The sequence below is a fragment of the Vicugna pacos genome, chromosome 6 (assembly GCF_048564905.1).
Source record: "Vicugna pacos chromosome 6, VicPac4, whole genome shotgun sequence".
NCBI lineage: Eukaryota > Metazoa > Chordata > Mammalia > Artiodactyla > Camelidae > Vicugna > Vicugna pacos.
In genome coordinates this window covers 45,655,512-45,671,004 of record NC_132992.1, presented here as the reverse complement: position 1 = coordinate 45,671,004, position 15,493 = coordinate 45,655,512, and the positions used below count along the sequence as shown (strand labels likewise).

Here is a 15,493-nt window from a genome sequence, read left to right as displayed (position 1 = left end):
CTAGTTTGTCTGATATGAGTATTGCTGCCCTCACTTTCTTGTCATTTCCATTTTCATGAAATACCTCTTTCCATCCCCTGACTAAATCTGTGTGTCTGTCTCTGTAAAGTGAGTCTCTTGTAGGCAGCATATTGTAGGTTCCTTTTTTGTTATCCAATCTGCCACTCTTTCTCTTTAGATCAGAGTATTTATTTAGTCCATTGACATTTAAAGTAATTATTGATGAGTATGTATTTATTGACATTTTAAACCTTATTTTCCAATTTATTTTATAATTCTTCTTTGTTCCTTTCTTTTTGTTTTTCTCTTTGTGGCTTGATGATTTTCTTTTATATTATGCTTAAGTTTCTTTCTTTCTGGTTTTTGTGAATTTATTGAATGTGTTTAGGTGGAGTTTCCTTGGTTTTCAAGTGTTAACCCATAAGTATATCTACTTGCTTTTGACTGGTACTCTTAAAAGTTCAAACACATTATAAAAGATCTACATATTTTACTCCCCTCCCTCATATTTTGTGATTTTGATGTAGTATTTTACATCTTCATATTTATCCTTTTGCTATTCATTGTAGTTATAATCACTTTTATGAGATTTTTAAAAAGTTTTTTAATCTATGTACTGGCTTGTTTAAGTGATCTTCAGTCTTTTTATGTATTTGCTTTCCCTATTGTGTTTTTCCCTTTCCTGTAGATTCTTGCTTCTTTTCTATTTAGAGAAGACCTTTCATGATTTCTTTTAGATTATGTTTGGTATTGCCTGTCTGAGAAATTCTTAGTTTCCCCTTCTAGTCTAAATAATAGTCTTGCTGAGTGGAGATTCCTAGGTCACAGGTTTTTCCCCTTCAGGGGTATCATGCAGTTCCCTTCTGGCCTGCAAACTTTCTGTGGAGAAATCAGCTGGTGGCCTTATGGGGGTTCCTTTTTAACTGACTCTTTTTTTTTTTTCTCTTGCAGCCTTTAGAATTCTCTCTTCATCTTTAAATTTTGCAGTTTTGATTACTCTGTGTCTTCGTGTGAGTCTTCTTTGTTTCATCTTGTTTGGAATTGTCTGTGCTTTGTGTGCCTGATATCTGTATCCTTTAGGTTTGGGAAGTTTTCAGCCATAATTTCTTCAAATACATTTTCAATCCCCAAATCCTCTTTTCTCTTTCTTCGTCTAGAACCCCTATTACGCATAGGTTGGCAGGCTTTATATTATTCCACAGAGCACATTTGTTGCTTTCTTTTTTCTTTTTAATTTGTCTGCTATTCTGATTGGATGATTTCAGTTATTCTGTCTTCCAGATCACTTATTTGTTCTGCATTATTTAGTCTGCTGTTCATGCCTTTAGCTAGGTTTTTATGTTGGCAATTGAGTATTCTAATTTTAATTGGTTCCTCTTTATTGTTTCTAGTTCTTCATTACAGTGATCTGCATTTCCATTGATAATCTTAATTCTTTTAACTTTTATTACCTCCTTTTTGAACTCAGGGTATAGTAGACTGGAGAGGCCTTACTCATTGTTCTTTCAGGGGATTTCTCTTGTTCTTTTTATTGGGAGTAGTTCCTCTGCATTTTCATTTTACTTAAATTTACTTAATTTCTCTGACTCTGAATTTAGGAGAAACAGTTATGTTCTGTGGTCTTGAAGGGCTGTTTTTATGTGGAAGCGTCCATGTGTAGACTGTGTGAGTACAGTATTTTTGGTGAAAGGGCTGTTTATGGAATAGATGCCTGCCACATTTCTGCAGAGTGTGCTGGCCATTGTCCTCTTGATAGGGATATATTTGGTGTTATGGTGACCAAAGCCTGCACTGGATGTTGGGCAGGGACTTTTCTTTGCTCTGGAGCTGTCACACCTTTGTTGAGGACAGGGTGCTCCACAGATATGGTTCTAAGCTTCAGTGTGAGGGTAGGTGGGACTGGATCATTCCAGCTATGAAGGAGTGTGTATTTCTCCCCAGGGGCTATCCACTGGGGAAGTGTGATTCTGTGATGCTGCCTGCCACCACCTGTGCTTGCCAACAGAGTCAGTGGCTGCTGGTCCTGCCCCTAGGCTCATCCTCACTGTGTCAGTGCTGATAGTTGGCTCAGATGTCAGTGCTGCACCTGGCATGTGCATATTCACAAAGCCCACTGTGTTCAGAGCCTTGCCCCACTGTGAGCACACTGACAGTGGGTGTCCTATGTCAGATCCACACCCTGTCTGTGCACACCAATGCCCAGACCACACTCCAGGCCCTTTGGGCTATCTCCATGTAGCCAAACCAAGTCCTCTTCCGAAGTCGGTCTGCTGAAGCCTGAGTTTCAGCACCTAGCCACTGTGTATACTAGCAGGCATACATTTGGGTTGAGAAGTGTGGCCATGTTGCAGCCTTCAGTGCTGGTCTCCCTCTGCCCTGACTGTTAGCAAGCCACCACCTACACACACCTCTTGAGCAAAGTTCAGGCCATTCTAGCTACCTGTCTGCTTTGGCAGGCCGGCCTCCCAGCTGTGTAAAGGGGGTCCCAGGGCAAGGGGACATTTCATTTTTCATAGCTCTCTCCCAAGGATGCAGGTTCTGATTGCCTTTTTTTTTTTTTTTTTTTTTTTTTTTGGTCTTAACCTGGTTATGTAGGGATCTTTCTTGCAGCTTTGGTTGTGAAAGAGCTTCTGCTAGCTTTTAGTTGTTTGTGTGTGTATATGAGAATCATTCCACATGTAGATGTATCTTTAATGTTTTTGTAGGGGGAGGTAAGCTCCACATCCTTCTACTCTGCTATCTTGATCTCCCAACAGTCTGAAGATTTAATGTAGTGGATTTTTCCTTCCATTAATCACTTAAAAGATGTACGTTTCATTAAAATGCACTTTTTAAATGTCACATTTCCAAAGGATTTATTCTACTTTCACCTTTATAAAGTCCACTGTATCCATGGCTACTTATTTTATAATTGCCATTTCCCCTTATACTGCATATCCTATTTTATAAGTGATGAATAATTATTAATCTATATAATCCCTTAGCAAAATCAGCATCATAATTTTAATGAGAGAAGAAAAATTTTAAAGTAGATAAGGTTTTCAGGGCAGTAGATAAGGCATATTTTGGAGTATGGGTTTTCTGAGTTCTGATATAATGTTCCAAGTAATAAATACTGTATGTCATTAATAATAGTGACATGAAATTATTGTGACCGAAGTTATTTGTAACTGCTTCTCCTGTGAAACTGGGCATCTTCACACTAAGTTTGAGTTGTTCTGATTAGGAAAATAAACATATGTATTTTATTTTTTCTGAAGTGCTATCTAAAAACTTAGTAACTTTATAAGTAACTGAGTGCTTATAAAAACTATGGATGCTCCATTGAACATCTCTCAAGATCCTCCTTAAATGAGAGTGAGCAAGGCCAAAGGACAGAATGAGGGTGATTATGAGACCCCCAAAATGTGGCCATAGTTACACCACCACCTACAGAGCATTCACTGAAGTGGACAGGCATTTTACATTAGTTACATATTTCCAGAGTGTGAAATCTGTGTGAATATTTGAGGAGAACTATGATGGGTGTGAAAAAATATTCACCATAATAATAGTCACAAGACCCAATAATTTGTTTCCTATTAAGTATATAGAGATTCAAGACCATCACTGCCATCTCCACCTCTACCCACCCCCCAAATGAAAACTGTATGATAAAGTTCTAGGAACCTAAGCAACTTTTTTCACATGTCTTTTACGCAGTTAGGCTATGACATCCAGAGTTAATTTCTACTTTGGCTTGTTTTAATAATGCCTCGTTATTCTGATAAAAGTGCATTTATGCCTTGAAGCCTAATAAAAGGGCTGTCCTTCTGATGCCTGCCAGAAGTATTGTTGCCAGAGCCCAATGCCATCTGCTCACACCTCTGCTGAGCTTCCTGATCTCATCTGAGAGTGCTGATTTCTATTCTGTGGTCCCTTTACTTCTTGATTTTAACCACCTCACTTTTTGATTTTTGCCCTGTTTGATGTCAAGTACCCCTAATTTAGAAGCTGGTCTGACTCTTGTGGGGTTAATCTTGACAATTCTTCACTCTTGTTTCCTTTCCTTATAATAATCTAGACTAGTAACCTGGACCTTTAATGTGTGAAGTTGGTAGAAAGCATGTTGAATTAAAAAAGAGTAGTTAAGAGTTTTACAGTTAATAAGTTTGATAAGAGTTCTTGTAGAAGAAGAGGTATAATGATATATATTAGTACACTGTGTTCAGGCTATGATTTGGTTGTTATGCTGCACTGTTTCAGGTAGAAAAATCAAACTCATTCTCAAAAACTAAGCTTTGTATATTTTAATGTTTCAAGGCTAAAATCAAATTGATTCTAATAAGCACCCTTGTATCAACTGGGAGGAAAGACAGTTCTTTAATACTTGGACACAAAGGGTATGATATGTCAGACAGAGTGGGAAAATGGCCCAATTATAGTTCCATAAAATCTAATAAGTAGAAATATGTCTGAAAGAGATTGAGTCTACTTAGGAAATTCAAGCCCAGGAATTGTACCATGAGATTAGAAGTAGGCAAATGTAAAGGACAAAGGTAAGGTTCAAAGTAAAAGGACAATTCAAGGTATCTAACAGGCAACTTTCTCTCCTGTTTAAAATTTCACTGCAAAGGCAGAGGAATGCAAAAATACAAATGCATCCATAGCCATGAGATGACAGTCATTGGCAAATATAAGGCTGAAGAGTTTCTAGAACTATAAATTAGATATAAGAATATTAAAAGAAACTCAAGAAAAATTAGGAACTTGAAACTACTCAGTGACCAAAAAGACATCGTAAAAATAAGGTATTAATGAAAAATCTTAGAATAACTCCAGGAACAGAGTAATCAGGATACAAAAATAAAAGCAGATCTCAGCATTGCTGCCAATAGCTTTTGCTCATGGACAGTAAAGAGACAATTTGACACAGAAGTCTGCTACATACGTTGTTGAGGTTGGAAATAAAGTCAAGCAGTGGCCCAGATAAATTCTGGACACAGTGGAATAAGTATAGCCCCACGGCCAGAAAGCAAACTGCCTCAACATTCTAAAGAAAACTGACTGTTAGAAAATCACATGCAGCCTCTTCCCTGCACAGTCATCAGAATGAAGATTTCTGTGATCATAATCTGAATACATTACTGTAGGGAGAAATTTTAATTATGCTGATGCTATCAACTACAGCTGTCAGTTCTTTCCCTTCTTGGTCCTCATTAAGAAATATGAACTGAGTACTCAAGAATGTAAAATAATACAAGGAAACCAGTGAATGCAACACAAATATCCAGTTGAACCAATAAGAACTAATGCTTGTAGAAACACAGATAATACAGGAGAGACAACATAATTTTTAATAATTGTAATTAAGTTTTTTTTTTCAATAGACTTTATTCCTTAGAGCAGTTTTAGGTTCACAACAGAATTGAGCAGAAAATACAGAGTTCCCACATAGCCCTCCCCATCCACACATATATACTCCCCTACCTTCAATATCCCTCATCAGTGAGGCATATTTGGTACAATTGATAAACCAACATGGGCACATTATCATCAAAGTCCATAGTTTACATTAGGGTTCACTCTTGATGTTGTACATTCCATGGGTTTTGACAAACGCTTAATGACATGTAGCCACTATAGTATCATACAGAATAATTTCATTGCCCTAAAAATCCCTTGGGCTCCATCTGTTCATTCCTCCTTCCCTCCCTCTCCCCAGACCCCTAGAAACCACGATCATTTTATTGTTTTTGTAGCTGTGCCTTTTCCAGAATGTCATTTGGTTGGAATTATACAGTGTGTAGCCTTTTCAGACTGGGTTCTTTCTTTAGTAATATATCTTTTAAGTTTCTTCTATGTCTTTCATGGCTTGATAGATTTTTTTTTACTGCACATATATTTTTAAATGTATATATATGTACTATTCATTGTTTCTAAGAATGTTTAGAGCTTTAGCATTTTAAACTTACATAGTTATCAAAGGAATAAAGCCACCCACAAAGTAAGAATTAACTCAAAAAGATACAAACACCCAGTTATTGACAGCAACATTTATAATTGCCAGGATATGGATGCATCCTAAGTGCACATAAATAGTGAATAGATAATGGAGATGCAGTGTGTGTATACATATGTGTGCGTGTGTGTGTATATATATAGATATACAGATATAAAAACAACTCACCCTTAAGAAAGAATAATATTTTGCCCTTTGCAGCCCTTCATTCACTTTTTTTTTTCCCACTTCAAAAACCAGAATTTCATAACTGGCAGAGACATTTCCATTACATCAAAAACAACAAAGTACCTAGAAATAAACTTAACCAAGGAGGTTACCTATACTATGGAAAACAAAATGACACAAAGAAATGGAAAGATTTGTGCTCTTGGATGGGAAGAATTAACAATATCCAAATGGCCACACTACACAAAGCAATCCACAGATCCAATGCAACCCTCATCAAAATACTCATGGCATTCCTCACAAAACTAAAACAATTCCAAAATTTATAAAGAACCACAAAAGACCCTGAACAGCCAAAGCAATCTTTGGTAGGTCTCTATTTTCTTTTCCTCTCTTTCTTCTTTTTGTTCTGTTTTCTTATGGTTTGATAACTAGAGAAGGTCCTTTAACAATTGTTTTAAAGCTGGTTTGGTGGTGCTGAATTCTTTTAGCTTTGTTTATCTCTGAAGCTTTTGATTTCTCCATCAAGTCTGAATGAGAGCCTTGCTGGATAGAGTGTTCTTGGTTTTAAATTTTCCCCTTTCATCACTTTAAATATATCGTGGCACTCCCTTCTGGCCTGTAGAATTTCTGCTGAAAAATCAGCCGATAACCTTATGGGAGTTCCCTTGTATGTTATTTGTTGCTTTTCTCTTGTTAATTTTAATATTTTCTCCTTATTCTTAATTGTTGTCAATTTAATGACTATGTGCCTTGGTGTGTTCCTCTTTGGGTTGATCCTGCATGGAACTCTCTGTGCATCTTGGACTTGGATGACTGTTTCCTTTCCCAAGTTGTGGAAGTTTTTGGTTATTATCTCTCCAAAAATTTTCTCAGATCCTTTCTCTCTGTCTTCTCTTTCTGGGACCCCTATAATGCAAATATCAGTGCACTTCATGTTGTCCTAGAGTTCTCTTAAACTTTACTCATTTCTTTTCATTCTTTTTTCTGTTCTGCAGTAGTGATTTCCACTAATCTGTCTTTTACCCATTGATCCATTCTTCTGCCTCATTTAGTCTGTTCTTGGTTCCTTCTAGGGTATTGTTGATTTCAGTGATTTTATTCTTCAACTCTGTTTGGGTATTCTTTATATTTTCCAAATCTTTGCTAAAAACTTCACTCTGTGTATCTGTACTCCTCTTGAGTTCCCTGAACATCTTTCCCATCATTACTTTAAACTCTTTCTCATATAAACTGCCTGTCTCCTCATCATTTATTTCTTCTTCTGGGATTTTATTTTGTGCCTTGGCCTGGAAGATATTCCTTTGCTGCCTCATATAGTCTTTCTGTGTGTTTGTGGATTCCTTCCACAAGCTTTGGGATTATTGTTTTCTTTTTTCTTGTATCTGCCCCCTGGTGTTTGAGGCTAGACTAGAGGTTTATGCAGGTTTCCTGGAAGGAGAATATGGTGCCTGCCCACTGCTGGGCCTGGACCTCTGGTGGGTAGGGCCATGTCTAGAGGTCTTGTGGCTTAGGAAGTCTGCTGATGGGTGGGGCTGTGTTCCCACCCTGTATATTGTTTTGCCTGAGGCTTTCCTACAGTCTGTTGGGTGGGGCTAGGTCTTGGTGCTAATGATCCAATCAAGATGTCAGCCTCCAGGAAAGCTCATGTAGATGAACACTCCTGGAATGTCCCCATGGCCCCAGGAGACCCTCTGAAACCAGCAGGCAGATCTGGCCCAGGTTCCTATGAAATCACTGCCTCTGCCCTTGGACCTGGCACACACAAGTTTCTGTGTACCTTCCCAAGCAAATGGAGTCTCCATTTCCCCTAATCCCCTGGAGCTCCCAGAGCCAAGCCCCCTGGCCTTCAAAACCAGATGTCCTAGAGTCTTCTCCTCTTCCCAATGCTGGCACCCTGGCTGGGGAGCCTGACATGGGGCTTAGAGCTCTCACTCCGGTGGGAGGGCCTCTGCGCCTTAGCTATTCTTCAGCTTGTGGGTCACCCACCTGGGGAGTATGGAACCCGATTATACTGCAAGCATGCTCCTTCTACTGTCTTGCTGTGGTTCCCTCCTTATGTTTCCAGTTGCAGAAGATCTTTTTTGCCAGGTTCCAGTCTTTTTTGTTTTTGATGGTTGTTTAGCATTCGGTTGTGGTTTTGTTGTAGTCATGAGCTCGTGGTCCTACCACTCTGCCATCTTTGAATATAAATAGAATTTTGACATGCAGAGTTTTTTTTCTCTTTTTATATATTAAACATTTAAATATATCAGTAATTTTAAAATTCTGTATTTTACTCAAATTATGGGAGAAAATCCTTCATATGACCTAGACATTTTAGGATTTTGGATTTTTCTGGAAATTCTTCATTGCATAAAGGATGAGATAAGCATAAATTGGTGATAGCCACATCATTTATTGAATAATACTTTTTTTCAGAATAAGAGACATGGCTGACTTCATAATAAAGTGAATTCCTGTGGGGCTTTGATCTATTTACAGACCCCCTATTATTTTCCTTTGATGAACCTGTCTTATAAGTACCATATGATTTTCATTTCTTTAGATTGATAATATGTGCTATTATTTGGGAGTACTTGTTTTGTTTTTTATTTTTCTTTATAGAATATTGTTTGTTTTGCCATTCAAATATTATGAGCGTTTTTTTTTTTTTTTAAAAAAAGTTCACTTTCTATTTGTATCTTTCATGGACTAATGTAGGAACATGTATATCATCCTATTGAATCTCTCTATCCTTAACAGGTATGCCTGTCTACTAATTCTTTGTGAGTAGTAATTGAGGTTTTCTTTATACACATCTTACACATTTTTATGTCATTTTATTCCTAGCTACTTCATCATTTCCTTTGCGCTTGCAAATATATCCATGTGTTCCATTATTTAAAATATTTTTTATAGAGAAAGACTGTTGACATTTATTAATTTTGTAACTTGGTAACTACCCAAATTCTCCCATAGTTTTTTTTGACTTCTCTGAATTTCCTAGGAAGCAATCTAATCATCTATATACAATATAACTTTATTTCCATCTCTTCCCTTTCAGGAAATGGGTTAAAGGTTGAGCACCAGTCCTTTCCTTACTGTTTATTCATTTTTCTCTCCTTTGGCTGAGGAATAGTTTCTTCAAGTAGTGTCTGTGGAAACAACCATCATTTAATTCTTGCACATGTGAAAATTACATACATCTATCTCCTAGAGTTAAATAATGATTTGGCTGTGCATCAGAATTTTAGGTCATGTTTTTGCTGAGTAATATAGGGGCATCGTTCCACATCCTATGTGGAATGTGTTTTATAAGATCCACTAACCATGTTATTTTTAAATTTTCTACACAACTTTTAAAGATTACTTACCATTTACAATTATTACAAAATGTTGGCCATATTCCCCATGTTGTACAGTACATCCTCAAGCCAATCTTACACTCAGTAGTTTGTACCTCCCATTTCCCTATTGGTATCTTGATCACTTAGCCCAGATACAAAAGGAATTGTATTTTATATTTGAAAAAAATAATCATCAGGTTTGTCTCATAGTTAATGATTCCATGTGATTTTTTCCGTGGGACACAGGAAATCATTTCAAGCTGTAAATTCAAGTCTTCTTTTAATAACATATTTCCAGGGGAATTTCCACAAATAAATGTTTATTTCCTCTTCTAATTTTTGCTTTCTTCTTCAGGGACACTAATTATGGTTAATGTAGGATCCTCTGTTCCACAGACATTGGTTTATTTCTGATCCTTAAAATTACTTATTCATTTTTATTTCTTTTTACTCACTTTTTAAGAAAATTATTTCCCACAAATATTTATCTTCATACATGCAATTGCCAGTGGTAACTTTGCTTCTGTGATTACTTTATCTTCCTTCTCTGTGCTCCCCGGCTTCTGTGTCTCATGCTGCTTCTGCATCTGTGGTCTCACCCTATGCCCTTGAGCTTTTATTTCTCAGCCATGAGTTCATGCTTGTTTTATTAACTTGTGCTCATTCGTGCTGGTGTTTTAAATCAGTTTATCAGATCATTGACAAGTCTTTTGGGTGAGTTTTCTTTACCCATCATTCATTTTGTTATATGTTTCATTCTTGCCCTTTTCTCCTTTTTCCAAGTAGTATATTTGCACTGATGGCTTTTATTACTTGTCTTCAAATGAAAAGAAATATCTCTCCATCAATGTGTCTAAGGTTCTTATTAGATAGACACTAGAACAAGTTTACAAAGTAGCAAGAATTCTCCCTGGGTTAGGACATACATTGTCTTCATGTCCATTTTTTTTTTAACTTTTTCCTATTAAAAAGAGGTCTCCTGCTACAGTGCTGCAAATAAGAGTTCTTGCCATGCCACATTTTCAACGCACTTATTTTCGCCTTCCCTGTTATTCTGTGGCGAGGGGAGGGGGACAGAAATGAAGCCCCTGCCTGTGAAACCCATGCCCATTTCACAAAACAAAGATTGTTGTTTCTCTCCTCAGAGTAAGAACTTTGCTCAGTCAGCAATCCAAGAATTGTAGGCATAAAAGCCCTATTCAACATTCTTCCTACCCCTGTGGCAGCTCTTCCGGATATCTGATTGTTAAGGGCACAGATGTCCTTATTCCAATCAAATGTAGAGCTTGCATTCCTGTTTCTTGTACTTCTTTGTTTCTAAAATAGAGAGGATGACATTATAAAACCAAATATCTCTAAGCTCATGTTATTCAGGAATGGCCACTTACATAGTTGAGCATGATCTATAACAGCACTGAACCAAGTTGTCCTTATATCTTAAGTTATTTAACAGTTTGGTAGCTAAAATGAAACTGATCATTAAAATTTTACAAACACACACATAAAAACTTGCATGCTCTAAGAAAACAAAACAATAGTGTTTCCCCAATATCCAAGGCTCTTCTACATAAAGTGGCTGACTTGCAGTAAAAGAATGATATGAAGAAGCAAAAATTGGACCCTACAACCAAGAGAAAAGCTCGAAAGAATCCAACTCACAAATGAGCTAGATATTGTCACTGGTAAACATGAACTTATTTAGGGTAGTTATTTTAAAGATGTATAGGAGCAAAGTATGAATTAACAGGAGATCTCAGCAGAGAAAACTACTGAAGTATGTAATTCTAGAATTTGCCATACAACATGGGCCTAATACTCAAACAGTAGAATTAACTCATTGCACAAGAAATGATCAGTGAATTTAAAGACAGATTGATAGAGATTACACTAAAAGAATTAGGAAAAAAAATATGTAAAAACAACCAATCAGAATGACAGTTATCTGAAAATATCAGGCAATGTAAAATATCTGTAATTAGAAAATCTAAAATGGCTAAGTAGAGTTTACTCAAGGAATTCAAGGTTATATTAACATTTAGAAATCAATGAATGTAATCCATTACATTAAAAAGAATAAAGGAGGTAAGTCATATGGTTATCTTAACAAAGGCCAAAAAAAGTATTAGATAAAATCTAACAAACACTCATTGAGTTAAAAAAAAAAAAAAAAAAAAAAAACCCTCAGGATTTAGAAATAGAAGAAAATGCCCTGAATCAAAAAAAAAATCTGAAAAACTTCCAGCCGACATAAATTTGTTGATAAAATATCAGACGTGCCTCACCACCACTAAGATTTGGGGAGAAGGAAAGGCTCTGTATTTTTTCACCATTTTTATTCAATTCTGTGTTTTGTGCTAGAGGTCTTATTAGCAAGGGCACTGAAGGGAAAAGGGAGGGAGGGGGTAGGGAGAGAAGGAGGGAGAAAGAAAAGTAAAACTTTTCCATAGGTAATAAAACATACTAGATATAATAGGTGAATGCAGCAAGGTCTTGGGATTCAAGATCAATATAAAAATCAATTATATTCTATAAAATGGCAGCAAGCAATTGGAAAATGAAATTTAAAAATCCATGTCATTTACAATATAAAAAGTAAAACACCTCAGGATATTATGTAATGAAAGCTCAGCAAGACCTCTACTCTGAAAACTACAGACCTTTGAAAGAAATTTGAGAGGACCTTAATAAAAATTGTAAAGATACTAGTTTTCTTCAAATTAATCAAAGATAGAATATTGATTAAAGTTGTATTCTAACAGGCTTTTCTGTGATTACTGGCAAACTAATACTGAAATTTATATGGAAATGCAAAGGACCTTGATAGAAAAGTCAAATGTTACTGAAAAAGGAAAATAAAAATCTGAGGATTTATGACTTGCAGAAGATTTACTCTAAAGCTACTCTAACCACATCTGTGGTGTCGGCATAAAATAGACAAATAGATCAATGGAACAAAAGAGATTCCAGAAATAGCTCTATATAATTACAATCAAAAGATTTTTGACAGGCAACAAAGTAATTCAACAGGAAAAGAAAAACCTTTTCAGCAAGTGGTGTATTTAAGCAATGGAATAAGTAGGGGAGAAAATAAATCTCTGCTCCTTCATACATGAGGCACAAAAAAATTGATCTGAGATGGATCAAAAACCTAAACATGGAAGCTAAAATTATAAAACATACAAAGAAATTATAAGAATGTTATAGTTGAGCAAGATCATGAATTATGACTAAGTTTATCAGCCATAGAGAGGAAACAGATCCAAATTAGAGAAAAATAACCCATGCAAAGGTACCAAAAAAATGTAAATACCTTATTCTGAGAATGATGAGTAATCTGGTGACCCTTCATTATTAAACACTGTCCTGTGCAAGTTGTTTTGGTAAGTACAAAGGGTAAAAATGAAATACTGTGCAGTCCCTTTATAGCAGGATTTCCTATTACAAGGGGAGGAAAAGATATGATACATAATGCAATGAAATAAATTCTATTACAGTTTACAATTTATATGAAAACAGTGAGAACATAGCAATTAATACGGTATCAATTTGTTACAAGTTTGTGAAGATTCTGTAAGGTGAACAGTCTGAGTTTGGTGACAGGGAGGAACTTTCTACTCAGAAGAAATTACAGTTGGCCCTTGAACAGTATGGGTTTGAACTGTGCAGGTCCACTTACACACAAATTTTTTCAATAAATGTACAATTAGATCTCTATATCCATTGGTAACACACTGATAGCTAACTGACAGTGTAGTCACTGCACTATGGCCATTTCATATGAAGGACACCTGTACATGGGAAAAGTAAATAGCTGAGCAAGAGGAGCAGTTTATTCATGAAACCACTGACAATCAGCATAATCTCTGCAAGACTATGTGGCAGGCTTGAGATAAAAACAAAGATACTGGAAATAAAGGGAGTTTAAGTAAAGATAAAATAGAAGTAAAACTAATAGGATTATTGGTTATAACTGATGAGAAAGGAGGAATCAAAGCTGATTATGAGCATTCTCATTTGGACACAATGGTTACTTGAAGATTCTCCAAAACAAAGTAACACCTATATTCTTACACAACATTAAAATGTCCCAAAACTATCCTCTTTGGGCAAATACCTGGTATGGATAAATAATAAAGGTCTTGAACTCATCATGCAGTTTCTCTACCAATTATTTCTTCCTGAATTACCTTAGATATGTCCTAAGTAGAGATTCTAAAATTCTCTGAGCTCAGCAGTCTTAGGAAGCTCGTCAGAGTGTCTTAACACAACCCAGCTATCCCTGCAGGTGGGCATTAATTACATGAATCAGACAATAGCCTTTTTATTTTGAGTGTATTATGTGTTTAGAATCCATGATAGAGACATATTCAAATGCTTCTTGTTAAAATTATCAATATACCTTGAGAAATGCTCTTCTTTACCTACTACTATTCTAAAGAAAAATAAAACTTAAATCTCCTCTTATCACCAGAAAATACATTTCAGGTAGTGGTAAAGCCTAGGAAGCCTCAGTAAGAAACAAAGAGAAAATCTGGCCACATTGTCAAACTCACTGTATTAGACTTGTGAAGCCTGGCACAGTAAAGGGGAAACAGCACACTCGTTAGGAGATGATGAGATGCATACACAAACATTTCTTTAGTTCTGGCTGAAAGCTTTTTAAAAATATACAACTTCTCCCAAAACCTTAAAATAGTTTTAAAAAGGCATCATCAAGAACCCCCTTTTTCTTCTTACAGAAATATTTAACACAATTGCTTTGTTTTTGGTGTTTTGGTTTTGTCAAAAATTGGAGGAATTTTGGCCACCACATTCTCACATACTCAACATTGATTAATAAAAGGGTAATGTTTCTGAAATTCAGTAGTCCCATGCCTGGAACTGTCATCAAGTACAAGATTTCCAAGTAAATTTTGATATGATGTTATATCTCTATAACTATCACCTTCTATGAATAACTTACATACATATCAAAACTTAGAGAAACATGTAATGTAAAATTTAAATTTGAAAGTAAATTTTCATCTTACCATAAACAGTATAAGTGAATATTTTCTTTGAAAGCTGAGAACTGAAGACTGTCATTTTACAAATTGCATTTGTAACTGTAACCCTTTAAAAACAGTATTATTAACTATAAGAAAAGAGTTAAACCAAAGTATACAATCTACTGCCCTTCACCAAAATTCAAAAAACTGTAAACTATAATAAGACAGTTTGCTCTATTCAGTGAAGCAGGAGTTTCCGGCTTATTAGAAATGCATTTGCTTAGAGAGTTTCTAACTCTGTAGCTTCTAACTGAATCCAAACAAGCAAAACAAGGGAAAAAAAAAAGCAGCCAGAACAGATGTCAAACAGATCTCTCCTTATTAGAAACTAATTGTCTGTCTGGTTGCCTTTATCATATGAAATACATGGGAAGAGAACATTGCTGATGTGTGCATTGGCACTATAGAGTCTAAAACCACTTTTCCAGTAGTTACCCTGGAAATCATCCAAAACCAAGTAAAGACCAGAAGACCATTGCAAAATTTGATTCTGAGGGAAATCTGTTAATAAAGCCTATAAATTTGCATAGTCAGTATCACTAATGGAAGGTAGACAGGCAATCTAAAGCACTAAAAACTTAAACCTAATTTCCCTTTAGCCTACTGAACAGTAGGCAAGTGTGTTTTTAATTATTTAGATGCCTGAATATTTAGATATCTAATCTGATGTGAAATTTTTTTAAATGAAAGGTTCACATGCATTAATTCAATTTAATGACAAAATAAAATTTATTTTAATCCAAAAAATTAAAAATATTGAAAATATATATGCCATTTCACTATGAAGTATGATATTTGTCTGGTACCATTTCTTTTATGGAACTCAGTTGTAATGAATTGATGACAACTTCTGTTTTTTAGTACACCAGAGAGGAAAAGCTCTAGTCTCCCTTAGTTATTTATTCCAAAATAGTTCAACATTGATTGATTGAATATATACTAGCATT

General features: G+C 35.7%; 2 long non-coding RNA genes across 3 annotated transcripts in view; one reads left to right on the top strand and one right to left on the bottom strand.

Moving 5' to 3' along the window:
* Positions 1–15,493, top strand: part of LOC140696899 (uncharacterized) — a 94,605-nt gene that overhangs the window by 69,097 nt on the left and 10,015 nt on the right. The gene's annotated exons all lie outside the window — the stretch shown is intronic.
* The window catches only part of LOC116280950 (uncharacterized), a 324,944-nt gene continuing 319,865 nt past the window's right edge, over positions 10,415–15,493 (bottom strand). The window contains exons 4-5 of the long non-coding RNA XR_012073543.1: positions 12,809–12,933; positions 10,415–10,815 (exon numbers count right to left, since the gene is read on the bottom strand). This is a non-coding gene — a long non-coding RNA (uncharacterized lncRNA). The remainder of the gene's footprint in view (positions 10,816–12,808; positions 12,934–15,493) is intronic.